General features: G+C 43.6%; 1 pseudogene; it reads left to right on the top strand.

The window, feature by feature from the left end:
- Positions 1–2,182: 2,182 nt before the first annotated feature.
- Positions 2,183–14,764, top strand: part of LOC119350802 — a 30,962-nt pseudogene continuing 18,380 nt past the window's right edge.

Raw genomic sequence — 14,764 nt, 5'->3', positions numbered from 1 at the left:
CACGTGTAAGCTCCAGACCCACTACCACTAACGCCGGCGGACGGAATGGACTAAAATCTGGCCGTTTGGCCTCGTCATAGTAGCTGCGCATGGACTAGGGGCAAAACTGAGCACGATTCACAACTGAGGGCAAAACTGAGCACATGGACACCACTGAGGGCAAAAGAATAATTAACCATTAACTTCTTTAACCTTTCAAATTTTGTTCATGGTAAGTTTTGGTTCGTCTCTGCATGCGAACTGTGAGGAGTACATTCAGTTCGGTCAAGTAGTAGTTGTTTTATCTGTGACCCGTGTTGTTCGCTCGTGTTAGAGCCTCTCATAATGTGAGGAGGAGCATCCGAACATGCTTCCATGTACGTAGTGTTTGTTTGTTGACACCATCTCTCCAACTTCGTTTAGTGAAAAATCGTAGCAGCTTTGTTCTCTCTTTTTCCGCTCAAGTTTCGGTTCAAGAGAATGCAGAGTAGTTTACCATTGACGTTGGATGGAGCCCATACCAAAACGACTGCTTCGTTCTCTCTTTTCCTTGGTGGCCGGCCGACAAGGCGTGGGTGATCAACAGGCGTGGCGCTCGTCCTGGTGAGCGTCTCCTCTGTTTTCTTCTTGAAGGCAGCTGGGGAGAGGCTTAACCCATACCAAAAAGGCATGCGGTGTAGTGCTCTGGTCACCACCTGTTCGTTGATTTGCTTGCAGCAGGTCATGTGAGAATTGAGTTCCCAGCTTAGTCCACCAACCAACCCGATGCCTCCAGCCCCCATCTGCCCAAAAATAAATTAGATAAGGCCTAGGTGGTCTTCGTCTCACCCCAACGCGGACAGAGACTGCCACCAGTTGCTCCATAGACGATGTCTAAGTCAACTTTGGAGGATCATAATCCACCTTCTTCTGGAGATGCTAGCTGGAGGATCACAACCAGAAATGTAGCGACCATATTTTACAAGGAAATTATGTGTACTATAACTAATCTCTAGATAATCGAGTGAACATGACGGGGCCAATTACCTCCCCCTTTCCTCTGCCCAAAAATCAACAACCTGCAACTCAATTTGGCGAAAATTCCAAGGTTGCTTCTATTTGAAAGGAAAACTATCTTTAAAACATAATCTGCACATATGGAAAAAGAAGCCTGACAAACCAGAGGAAGGCAAAGATAACAAAAAACTAAGCTAGCCAAGCTGAAAGCAACAGAAAAGATAAGACAAAAGAAGCAAAAACATGGTGAGGTGAGCAACATGAGCGACTGAATTCCCCCTTGGCAGTTGGCATCTATGTCCTCAGCGCCGGTCTCCAGCAAAACAGGGAGCTTGTCGCTGGCCTTCTATTGGCCACCATGAATCCGTAAATACATCCTTTCTTAAGTTGCCTCGTTTGGAAAAATTCTACACGTGTTTGTTCGTTGCATTGAGCTGTTGAGGAATGCTTTAGGCTTCGTCAGGGTTTTTAGCTTCAAAATTTCAGAGTGCATTGAGGAAGGTTAAGTGCCACAGCATAGTTTGTTTCAACTGTCTGTTTTCTTTTCCTCCGAAGTTTCCTTTCGAGTGCATTCAGGAAGGTTAAGGCACCCGATCTCGAGCTCCGGGGTGAAAGCCTAGGTGACTCAAGTTGGTCATGCCTAGCAATGGCGATGTTTTTACGTCGTTACCTTGTTGAAGGCATTGCTCGGATATGCTCGGACTACTTCAGGGTGAAAACCTAGATTCTGACCTAGGTGGTTGGATCCGGCGACGGTGGCTATTGAGCGTCGCTCCATTCCTTAAGGCGTTGCTGTTGAAGAATCTCGTAGTTCGTTTGGTGTAATAACATGGTTGATGCGGATATGGTCAGTGATGTAGTTTGCCGATTATGGATTTGATCGCTTCAGGGTTTTTTTTTCTCACCTACACATAGCTTTGGTCTTATATGACTTTGCTATTTGTTGGTGTGTTCTTGTGTGCATGTGTTGGTGTTGGTTGTGTGCATCCTAGCTATACAGAGGTCGGGTGTGCTCATTGTGTTTGTATCTTCTTGATGCTCCATTTTGAGCCAATAAAATTCACCCTTTGTCGAAAAAAGAGCAGAAGGTTAAGTGCCGAAAATCATAGCGTCGTTGTTCTCTTTTCCTCTGAAGTTTCAGTCCAGGCAAGAGGGAAGTTGGATGTTGTTGGATGGTGGATGGAGCAGTCCACCCCTACAATTCCCCATGGCCAGCCGACACGAGGGCCACCTGTCAGATGTAGTTCGAAGTCTGAAAAGTCGAGAGAGTTTCAGATGGCAGGAATGTTTAAGCGTGCCAAAGTCCAGAGTGCACCGTCTACATCCAGCAGAGCTGAGTGATGATGACTTTGACAGTACCCTATCGTTACAGGCAGGCTACTCTCATCAGTGGCTGGCAACTCTCATCAGCCTGGCCACACAATTGTATGGACTAGATCGACTTGATTGAGCGTGGGCCTCCTTGAAACCCTGAAGCACTGGGACTTTGACCATAGACTGTAGTATAGCTCTGGTATGTAGCTAAATACTAGTAACACTGAGCCTGTAGCATACAGATTTAGTGCATACGATTGCTCCCCCAGCTACCCAGCTGCTGTGGTCATGCTCATTCATTGGCTGACACAATTGTGGAAACTGATACCTATGATGCATGCAGTGATGCTAATTCATTGTACGGTGAGATAAGTACCTCTCTGCTTTCCTTGAAGCATCTAGAGCACATGGATCTTAGCATGAACTGTTTGCTAGGGACAAGTAGCCATATTCCTCAGTTCTTGAGCTCCATGGAGAACTTGAGGTATCTTAACCTCTGCGGCATGTCATTTACCGGTAGAGTTCCTTCTCAACTTGGTAATCTGTCTAAGTTGCAGCATCTTGACCTTGGTCAGGGTTATAGCGAGATGTACGAGGCAGACATCACCTGGTTAACAAAGCTACCATTGCTGCAGTATCTTAGCATGAATGGAATAAATCTCTCTAGGATAACTGACTGGCCTGGTACATTGAATATGATTCCATCTCTAAGGGTTATCAATCTTGCTGCATGCTCACTTGATACTGCAAGTCAATCACTTCCCTACCTTAACCTCATGAAACTTGAGATGCTTGATCTGTCCGAGAATAATTTAGGCAACTCAATTGCATCAAGTTGGTTTTGGAAAGTGACGAGCCTCAAATACCTAAGTCTTCGTCTGAGTTTCCGTGCAAATTGGTTATCCGGTAAACTTCCCGATGCACTAGGAAACATGACGTCGCTCAAGGTCCTTGATGTGTCAGCAACCAATCTGAATAAGACCGGAAACATTGAAAACCTTTGCTCTTTGGAAATCCTCGACCTCTCTAAAAATCATATGATTGGAGATATAGTGGTGTTGATGGAGGGATTGCCGAGATGTGCACGGGGGAAACTGCTGGAGCTGAATTTGCACCGGGGCCCTGCCAAATTTTATAGGGGAATTCAGCAGCTTGAGCATGCTTGACCTGTCTTGCAACAACCTTGTTGGACCTATACTGCCTAAGCTTAGGAATTTGGTGCATTTAACCATCCTTGATCTCGACTGGAATCTACTCAACGGTAATATTCCAACTGAAATTGGTGACCTTACAGCTCTGACTTATTTGGACATGAGCCGCAACAACTTAACTGGAATTATACCAGCCGAGCTTGGAAAATTGAAGCGTTTGTCTTACCTTAGTCTTGCAGAGAACAAAATTACTGGACCTATACCACCAGAGGTTATGCATTCAACTAGCTTAGCCTTACTAGACCTCTCCAGTAATCACCTCAATGGAAGTGTACCCACTGAATTAGGTTCTTTGGAGGATCTCGTTGAACTGGACCTAAGCAACAACGAGCTTAGTGGTTTAATCAAGGAAGAACACTTTGCAAATCTAAAAAGTTTGAAGTCCATAGACTTGTCTTTCAATAATTGAAGATTGTAGTGGATTCAGATTGGCGTTCTCCCTTTAGGCTACAGGCTGCAGATTTTGCATCATGCCAAATCGGTCCTCTCTTTCCAGCTTGGCTTCAGCAACTGCAGGAAAATGATTCACTTGACGTTTCGAGCACCGGTTTAGAGGACAAGTTTCCATATTGGCTTTGGTATAAATTTTCACAGGCAACATATCTCAACATATCCAACAATCAGATAAGTGGTCGCTTGCCGGCGCATTTGGATGGCATGGCTTTGGAAGATTTCTACCTAAGTTCAAACCGGCTCACCGGCTCAATACCTTCGTTGCTGACAAATATCACTCTGTTTGACATCTCCAACAATAACTTTTCAGGAGTAATACCATCAAATTTTGAAGCCTCCCGACTTCAGATGTTGCTTATCTATTCAAATCGACTTGGTGGGCACATTCCAGAATCTATTTGCAAATGCAACAGCTATTGTATATGGATTTGTCGAACAACTTATTTTTTATTTTATTTTTTTGGAAAAGGGGCGCAACCTCGGCCTCTGCATCAAAGAGATGCATATGGCCACATTTATTAAAAGCAAATAGGTTCAACAAAGGTCATGTAATCCGTTACAAACTAGCCACCAAACGGCTCACAAAGAGCGGAAAATAAAAGCCACAGCCGGCATGCAAAATAAAGATAGGAAAACTAATTGCCTATCATATTACATGACCGTCATCCAAACCGGCTGAATATAGCCCCAGCTACCATCTCCCATCGGGTAGATCCAGTAACCAAATGCTCCTTGGCTTCCGTCTGAGTGAGTAGCGATCACATACGGATCAACGTAGTAGCTCGGAAGATAACCTGCAAAAAATGAGTATTTGTTGTTCTGTTAAAAACCAAATCATTCCTGCAGTTCCAGACTGCCCAAATTAAAGCACATACTCCTACACAAATGTGACTTGCTGTTTGGGTCTTTATCCCATCCAGCCACGTCCCAAATAATGTATTGATATTATTCGGAGGAGTAATATTAAAAGCAATGTGAACAGTCCGCCAAAGAACCTTCGCCATGGGATAATCAAGAAAGAGGTGTTTGATGGTCTCGTCGTGATCACAAAAACTACATCTCGTAGAACCAGTCCAATTGCACTTTGTCAAATTGTCCTTGGTTAAAATGACTTGTTTATGTACAAACCACATAAACACATTAACTCTCAAAGGGACTTTGACATTCCAAACATGTTTGGAACTAGGAATAGAGCTAGAATTGATCACATCTAAGTACATAAATTTAACCGTGAACTCTCCATTCCTGGTTAATTTCCAGCTCAACGAATCCGGCCGTTGAGCAAGCTGCACATCCATCATTCTTCTCACCAAATGGAGCCATGCTTCCCAATGCGCTCCGGCAAGTGTTCTCCTAAATTAGATATTGAGGGGAGTGGACCGAAGCACGGTAGCAACCAGAGCGTCTCTCCGTTGCACGATGCTATAATGAGAAGGATACTGAAGCGCGAGAGGTGTTTCCCCTAGCCACGTATACTCCCAGAATCTCGTGGAAGTACCGTTCCGATAATAAACTTTGTTCTGTTGAAAAAGACTGATTTAACTCTCATCAGCCCTTTCCAAAAAGGTGAGTTCGTCGGCCTCACTATCACATGTGACAAGGTTTTGGATTGAAGGTAATTGTTACGCAGAATCTGCGCCCACGTGGCCTCCGACTCTACAGATAACTTGTACAGCCAGTTGCTGAGAAGACATCTGTTTTTCACCTCAAGATTTTCGATACCTAGACCCCCTTGGTCCTTTGGTCGGCAAATAATATCCTATTTAATGAGTCGATACTTCCTTTTTAAATCATCACTCTGCCAGAAGAATCGAGATCGATAGAAATCCAGTCTTTTCCTAACTCCAACTGGTATCTCAAAAAACGACAAAAGAAACATAGGCATGCTCGTGAGAACCAAATTAATCAGAATTAGCCGGGCCCCATACGACATCAGCTTGCCCTTCCAGGAGCTTAATTTCTTCTCGAATCGATCCTTGATACACTTTCATTCTCTATTTGTTAGCTTACGATGGTGAATTGGTAAACCCAAATACCTAAAAGGTAAATTCACAAGTTCACAACCGACAATTGCTTATATGCCTCTTGTTCTTCTTTGGCTCTTCCAAAGCAGAACAGTTCACTCTTGTGAAAGTTAATCTTTAACCCCGTCAATTGTTCGAATAAGCATAACAGCAGCTTCATGTTTCGCGCTTTTGCCAAGTCATGCTCCATGAAAATTATAGTATCATCAGCGTATTGTATGATAGACACCCCTCCATCAACTAGATGAGGTACCAGGCTACCTACTTGACCAGCATCCTTTTCCCTACCTATTAGAATGGTCAACATGCCAACTACGATGTTGAACAGAATAGGTGACATCGGATCTCCTTGTCTCAGGCCTTTATGTGTCTGGAAATAGTAACCTATGTCATAATTCACTTTGATTCCAACACTCCCTTTTTGCATAAAGGATTCAACATGGTTTCTCCAAGTCGGGTCGAAACCTTCCATGCGCAAAGCCTGTTGCAGAAACGACCGAACAACTTGTTAGAGGGTGAAATTCCTCAATGCTTTGGCATCCAAAAAATGCAATTTCTTCTACTTGGCAACAACAGTTTATCAGGAAAGTTCCCAGCTGTAGGATCGGAAGTATGTCTAGAGGGGGGGTGATTAGACTACTTGACCAATTAAAAACTTATCATTTTCCCAATTTTAGTCTTTGGCAGATTTTAGCTATCTTAACACAAGTCAAGCAATCTTCACACAATTCAAACAAGCATGCAAAGAGTATATGAGCAGCGGAAAGTAAAGCATGCAACTTGCAAGAATGTAAAGGGAAGGGATTGGAGGATTCAAACGCAATTGGAGACACGGATGTTTTTGACGTGGTTCCGATAGGTGGTGCTATCGTACATCCACGTTGATGGAGACTTCAACCCATGAAGGGTAACGGCTGCGCGAGTCCACGGAGGGCTCCACCCACAAAGGGTCCACAAAGAAGCAACCTTGTCTATCCCACCATGGCCGTCGCCCACGAAGGACTTGCCTCACTAGCGGTAGATCTTCACGAAGTAGGCGATCTCCTTGCCCTTACAAACTCCTTGGTTCAACTCCACAATCTTGTCGGAGGCTCCCAAGTGACACCTAGCCAATCTAGGAGACACCACTCTCCAAGAAGTAACAAATGGTGTGTTGATGATGAACTCCTTGCTCTTGTGCTTCAAATGATAGTCTCCCCAACACTCAACTCTCTCTCACAAGATTTGGATTTGGTGGAAATAAGATTTGAGTGGAAAGCAACTTGGGGAAGGCTAGAGATCAAGATTCATATGGTAGGAATGGAATATCTTGGCGTCAACACATGAGTAGGTGGTTCTCTCTCAGAAACGGTAAGTTGGAAGTGTAGGTTTGTTGTGATGGCTCTCTCCATGAATGAAGAGGAGGTGGAGGGGTATATATAGCCTCCACACAAAATCTAACCGTTACACACAATTTACCAATCTCGGTGGGACCGAATCAACAAACTCGGTCAGACCGATTTAGTAAACCTAGTGACCGTTAGGATTTTCGGTGGGACCGACATGCAACTCGGTAGGACCGATATGGTTAGGGTTAGGGCAAAACGTAATCTCGGTGAGACCGATTACACAAACTCGGTGAGACCGATTTTGGTAATAAGCTAACCAGAGAGTTGGTCAGGTAAACTCGGTGGGACCGGTTCGCTCATTTCGGTGAGAGCGAAATGTTACAAAAAGGAAACAGAGAGTTTACATTGCAATCTCAGTGGGACCGATCGCTCATCTCGGTGAGACCGAAACGTTATGAAGGGAAACAGAGATATTACAATCCCATATCGGTGAGACTGAGATCCCTATCAGTGAGACCGATTTGCCTAGGGTTTGTGGCAGTGACTATGACATCTGAACTCGGTGGCGCCGGGTAGAAAGAATCGGTGGGGCCGAGTTTGACTTTCGGTTTGGGTCATATGTGGATATGAGAAAGTAGTTGAGGGTTTTTGGAGCATATCACTAAGCACTGTGGAGCAAGAAACTCATTAAACAACACCTCATCCCTCCTTGATAGTATTGGATTTTCCTATAGACTCAATGTGATCTTGGATCACTAAAATATAAAATGTAGAGTCTTGAGCTTTTGAGCTTGAGCCAATCCTTTTATCATTAGTATTTTGAGGGATCCACTCTCCTTATCCATGACATGCCATTCATTGAGCTTTTCCTGAAATGTTCATCTTGGAATGATGTTAGCTCAATGAGCTATATGTTGTTAGGAATTACCAAAACCACCTAGGGATAGTTGCACTTTCAATCTCCCCCTTTTTGGTAATTGATGACAACATATAGATCAAAGCTTTGACAAATAATAATAAGAGTGAAAAACATTGTCGCTTTGAGAAGTATGTGATAAGCAAGAGCTCCCCCTAAATTTGTGCATAGTTTAAGATTTGCTTTGGACTGCAAATGCACAAAGAGTTAGGCTCATGGGTTACTCTTCCATGTCACATACATCTTGGTGGAGCACTCAAAATAATAAAGATTGAATACATGCACTCATCACCAAGCAAAGTGAATGATCAAATAGAGATAGATGGGATAATGTCATCCAATAATCATAAATGTAGCATATGATCAAACACATGATCATCCAGGTATCACACAGACATAAAGTATCTCAAACAAGCAAATAAAGTTTAACCACCAAAGCAAGAGAGAACAAAAGCAAACTCTCTCTCTCTCTCGAAGCCTATGATCTATACATTTTTCTCCCCCTTTGGCAACAAGTTACCAAAAAGTTCCTAGAAAATGCATAGTACTATGTCGCCTCTCAGGCTTGGTCTTGATGTGGTGGTGTAGATATGACGCCAAGGACGAAAGCTTCAGTTGATGTGGATGGAGCTGGAGGTGTAGGTGCTGGAGATGGTTGCACTGGAGCTGTAGGAGCTGTAGCTGGTGCAGATGAAGTGGCTCGGGTGTCTGTCACTGGCACTGCAGCTGTTCTCTGAGCTCTAGGCACTCTGGCAAATGCATCTGTGGTTGTCTTGCCCTTCCTCTCCTGCATATCATCCTGAAGCTACTCAACAACACACTGGATCTGAGTTACCTTCACATCCAAGTCATATAACTTCTGCTCCATGATCCTCTCTAGGCTCTCCTGGTTTTGAGTCAAGGTGGCCAGTCCTTTCTCAATCCTTAGACTGGATGCAATCAAGTGGCCAGGCCTCTTCCATTGTTGGCATCTTGGTAGCCTTCTCTGTCCTTGCTTTCTCCTTCTTTGCTTGAGCATGCACAGAAGATGGTTCATGTTAATCCATAACCACTTGGTTGTCCTCAAAATCTGGAAAGATAGGCATGTGATCCTTGTCCAATAGGTATGTGCCTGTGCCCATCTTGGAGTTAATCAGCTCCTGGATTTGTGGGGCATACCCACAGCTTCTCTTCTGGTCAGCTGCTGTCCTCTTGATAGTCTCAACTATGAGGCTCATGACCTTGAACTTTTGAGGCACATCAAATATGTGTAGCAGATTGATAGCATGGCCTCTGATCATGTTGTGATCTCCTGACTTGGGCAAGAGTGTGTGCCTATGGATCCAGTTGATGGTTGGCAGTCCTGACAGAAGGAAATGTATAGATCCAAACTTGTGAGTTTCAAGAGCTTTATCTGGGATCTCCTTGTACATGTGTGCCATAGAATTGTGATCCTTATTCTTCTTGGCATAGACATCCAAGTCATCTTCTTTTTCCTTTGGTGCATTTATCAGATTTTCCCATTCCTCAAGACCGATACCTTGTACCTTCAGACATCCATACTGTCCTGCCATCTAGATAGAAGTGTGTTGTGGAGTAGAATTGCATTATGAGCTCATTATTCCACTTTGTGAACTTCTGTCCAACAAAGTCTGCAACTCCACAAGCACTAAAACTGTCATACACACCAGGATATTGTTCCTGATTCTCCTTGATGTATTTCCAATCCACCCACCTCATGGCACAAACTATAGGCTTCTTGTCCAGCAGCACAGTCTCATAGAAATCATGTTGTTCCTTAGTATGGAACCTGTAGTCAACAGCAGTCCTTCTCCTAATAGCATAAGGATCAGACAATCACCACTGTCTGAGTCATGCATCCTTCCTCAGCTTCATGTTCTCAACCATAGAATGAGCATCATTGTGGTCTGGAATCTTCGGCTTCAACTTTCTCAAGATTTGCTCTTCATCATCTTCTTCTTTAGCAACAGCTTCAGGCACTGGGGCCTTGTTCTTCTCAGCAGCTGGTATGTTTCTGGTATTCCTCTTAGGTGCAGGCTTGGGCTTGGAGGCAGCTTTGGATGCTTCTTTGGGCTTTGACGATGCAACCCCTGACCTAATAGCATCACCCATAAGCTTTTGAGCCTTGGGTGCAGGTGCAGCAACCTCTTCTTCCTCTTCCTCTTCCATCATGGAAGGCTGTCCAACAACTCTGGCCATGATCTTCTTGACCCTTTCCTTCCTCTTCTTCCCTTCTGCACCAGCCTCTTTGGGATCAGTTGTCTCTGGTACTTGAGTAGAGGCTCCGGCTTTAGACATGGGAGTTCTCTTTGCAGGCACTTTGGTCTTCATACCAGGCTTAGTGGTTGCAGTTGTGCCATATTCCTTTTTGAGCACTTTCTTCTTGGAAGTGGCCTCATCCTCAACTCCCACATAGTCTTCATCCTCAGATTCTGAGGTTTTCTTCTTTCTGGCCCTGGTGGCATCTTTGGCCAAGTTGCTTGGGGTGCTCCTGCTGCCATCATCTGAGGTGCTAGAGGGACTAGTGCCCTCACTCATGTGAATCTGCTCCTCTGACTGGTTCTGGCTGTCACCTTGATCAGACATATTGAAAATACTGACTGCAGACCCTGTGAATAGATATAGATGAGATAGAGTGGATGAGCATCACAAAATCTAGAGGTTTTTGCAAAAGAATGATTCAAAAACTTAGTTTTAGTTTTCCACAGAAAGCATTTCGGATCAACCAATTTGCAAACTCGGTGATACCGAAGCAGCTTTTGGCACCTAAACTAGTGAACTCGGTCCGACCGAGTCACAGTTCGGTGGCACTGAGACTGCTAGGGTTTCACAAAGTCCTAAACTCGGTCACACCGATTTGCAATTCTCGGCCAGACTGAGAATCACTTGTGCAATGGCCTTAGCCGAATCGGTGGAACCGAGTTCTACAACTCGGTGGGTCTGAGATGGTTTCGGCGGAAACCTAACCCTAAATTTCCAATTCACTTCTAATCTATGGATTGTTGGATAGAATCGTTTCAATCGTGGCAAGAATAATGATGAACACAATGTGCTAGGAATCGGACGGGGATAGCACTGTGATCGAGTCCATACCCTAGCTTGGCAATGAACTCGCTACGGTGGCAACGGCGGGGTTGAATTCCGTTGATGGCGCGGAGACCGGCGACTAGAGGCGGCTGGCGATGAGGAGGACGATCCGGAGACCCAGGTGGCAGAGCGAGCTATGCGCGGGCGAAGGGGTTTGGAGAAAGTTTCCAAATTTTTGCCCGTGAGTATATATAGCCCGACCCTGTATGTGTGACCGAGTGGAACAACTCGGTGGCACCGAGATGCATAACTATTGACAGTTACAGCAACTTGGTGTGACCGAAATGTTCAAATCGGTTGCACCGAGATTGAAACCTAGATCGACTTAGTGATCTCAGTATGACTAAAATGGAAGAATTGGTCAAACCGAAATGCACAAAGAAGTTTTGGAAGTTTAAGTCTATGACGAATCGGGGACTCCGAGTGCTCCTCACACAGAGTGGTTCGAATCTGACTTGATCAAATTTTGTGATGTAGCATGAATAGAGTTTGAGACAAGAAAAGCATAGATAGCTAGAGAAGGTTCTTAGGCATTCTTGTTCATCCACTTGGAAAAATAAAAAGAAATCAATCAATCAAAGCAACAAGTGGATGTCCTCGAATGAGTTAAATATGCAACCAACATGCTCACACAATAAAATGGCAAATGAAATATGTGGCAAAGCATGCACAACCAATTCTAGCATCTATCAAACAATTGGCGATGACTAGGTCATCTATATATGAGTATATTGACTTAGGAGTCAAATGAGAACATTTGATCATAGGTCATACTCATCGTTTAAGCTCAAGTGGGGCTACCACTTTTACATTATGCATTGATGTGTTCATACCATTAGAGTTGCTTTGACTCAATTCTTAGAGTTAAGCTCCCCCTAGATGTGAGATCCCCCCTTAGAGGGATGAACTAACCTTGGGTTTTTTCGATGATGACTTCATGTAGGTGTTGAAGATGTGGATGCTCAATGTTGATGAAGATCATTTGGAGCAATCCTTTGGAGTGTCTTGCACTTTCAATACATACACGGGTTAGTCCCACAAGGAACAAACAAGTATATCCATAGACATAGAGTGATGCACACACAGGATGATGTCCATGAAAGCATTAGGTTACCTTGTCCCTTGTCTTACCAACAAGAGGGTTTGTTACTCCTTGAACTAGTGCAAGATGCGGAAGTTGATTGCAATTGTTGTTGCCAAAAAGATATGAGTGAAGTATGTTGGCGAAGTCACCCTCAAGAACTCTCTAGTTCTTCTTCTTCGGGATACACATCATCTTGATGGGAATCCTTGGAGTTGTAGTTGTACTTGATGAAGTAGAACTTGACGTAGTCTTAGGAACCCACTTGACCAAGGCCTTAGGTGCTTCTTCAAATGCATCAATCTCCTCTTGAAGCTTGTCCTTGCCTTTTTGCTTGTGGTCTTGTGGTGGAAGATCATCTTGAGCTTGTGTTCCCTTGAAGGAAGTAGGATCATACTTCTCTTGTTGAGGAACAAACTTAGTCTTGGGGTATTGATCTTCTTCCCACTCAACCCCATTGGCATTGAAGTTTCGTTCAAAACCAACACCTTGGTTCTTCCGGTGCCTTCCTTGCTTGCGCACAATTTCCTCAAATTGCTTACTCCCGGCAAGGCTCTTGTAAACACCTTTCTCTATAATTTCCTTCAATAAGCTATTTTCTTTCTCAAGTGTAACTTGGCTAAGAGAATCATTAGTGGAATCAAGAGAACTACTAGGAGCAACAATATTGGATTTAGCATGATTATTGTTACTACTAAAGGAAGAATCTTTCTTGTTCTTGTTAATGGACTTGACTTGAGGCATGTAAGTTGATAAGAGTAAATGCTTGGCAATGTAAGAAGAACTTTTCTTACGGAGATCATCATTGATTGCCTTTAAGAACTCATGCTCTTGCTCAAGGTTGAGCTTTTCAAAGCATATCTTCTCATGAGCCCTTAAAAGTTCTCGATGATCTTCTAAGATAGTTTCATGATCTAACTTAAGAGTGTTTAGTTCTTTAGTTAGAAGCTCAATCTTCTCCTTATCATTGCCATTCGTTTTATCTTGATTAGCATGATTAATTGACGTTTCATCATAGTATTCATCACTAGAGTTGTCAACAAGTAAATCATCATCACCTAACAAGTCATCTTCATCACTATTGAAATCAACATACTCGGGGTGTGTTACCTTAGGGCCTTTAGGCATGAAGCATCTTCCAAGTCCTTCATTTGGTGAATCAAATATGTCGTGGGAGTTGGTTGACACAAGTGCTAGACCGGCAACACCTTCATCTTGAGTATGTTCGGAGTCGGAGTGATAGCTTCTCTCGGAGTGATTGTCGGAGTCGGAGCCGGAAACCCATTCACCAACATGAGCTTGATGTCTTCATTTTGTGTAGCTCCTTGATGACTTGTCCTTCCTTTCCTAATCCTTGCTTCTCCGGGATGTTCTTTGTTCATAACAATCATCTCTACTCCTCCTCTCTCTTGGTGGTGATTCTTCTCTTCTTCTTCTCCTCTTGGGTGATTCTTCTCTTCTTTTGTGGGGTTCCGTACACTCATCGGAATAGTGTCCGGGTCTCCCACAATTGTAGCAATTTGTCTCTCGACTAGAAGATCTTTTGTCACTGTAGGACCTTGACTTGGAGCTTCTCTCTTCGCTTCTACTCTTGTAGAATTTGTTGAAGTTCTTCACCATTAAGCTCAATTCTTCATTGAAGGTTTGTTTCTCACTTGATGATGTAGGAGCTTCACATGAGGCTTTGTAGGCACCACTTGACTTGTTGTGAAGTTCCTCCTTATCCTTGAGTGACATCTCATGAGCAACAATTCTTCCAATGACCTCTGTTGGCTTGAGATTCTTGTAATTGGGCACCATTTGGATCAATGTGCACACGGTATCATATTTTCCATCAAATGCTCTTAGGATCTTCTTGATGATGAATTTGTCGGTCATCTCTTCACTTCCTAAGCCTGCAATCTCATTTGTGATAAGAGCAAGCCTAGAGTACATTTCAGCGACACCTTCACCATCCTTCATTTTGAACTTGTCAAGTTGACTTTGGAGCACATCCAATTTGGAATCCTTGACAGAGTCGGTACCTTCATGTATATCAATCAAAGTATCCCAAATTTCCTTTGCATTCTCAAGACGGCTGATTTTGTTGAATTCTTCGGGGCACAATCCGTTGAAGAGGATATCACAAGCTTGAGCGTTGTATTGCAGCATATTTAACTCATCCGCGCTAGCTTCACAGTTCGGTTTGTTGGAAATATGCCCTAGAGGCAATAATAAAAGGATTATTATTATATTTCCTTGTTCATGATAATTGTCTTTTGTTCATGCTACAATTGTATTATCCGGAAATCGTAATACACGTGTGAATACTTAGACCACAACATGTCCCTAGTGAGCCTCTAGTTGACTAGCTCGTTGATCAACAGATAATCATG

The sequence above is a fragment of the Triticum dicoccoides genome, chromosome 1B, assembly GCF_002162155.2.
Source record: "Triticum dicoccoides isolate Atlit2015 ecotype Zavitan chromosome 1B, WEW_v2.0, whole genome shotgun sequence".
Classification (NCBI taxonomy): domain Eukaryota; kingdom Viridiplantae; phylum Streptophyta; class Magnoliopsida; order Poales; family Poaceae; genus Triticum; species Triticum dicoccoides.
Note: the sequence above shows the minus strand (reverse complement) of the source record. Positions and strands in the feature narration are given on the sequence as shown.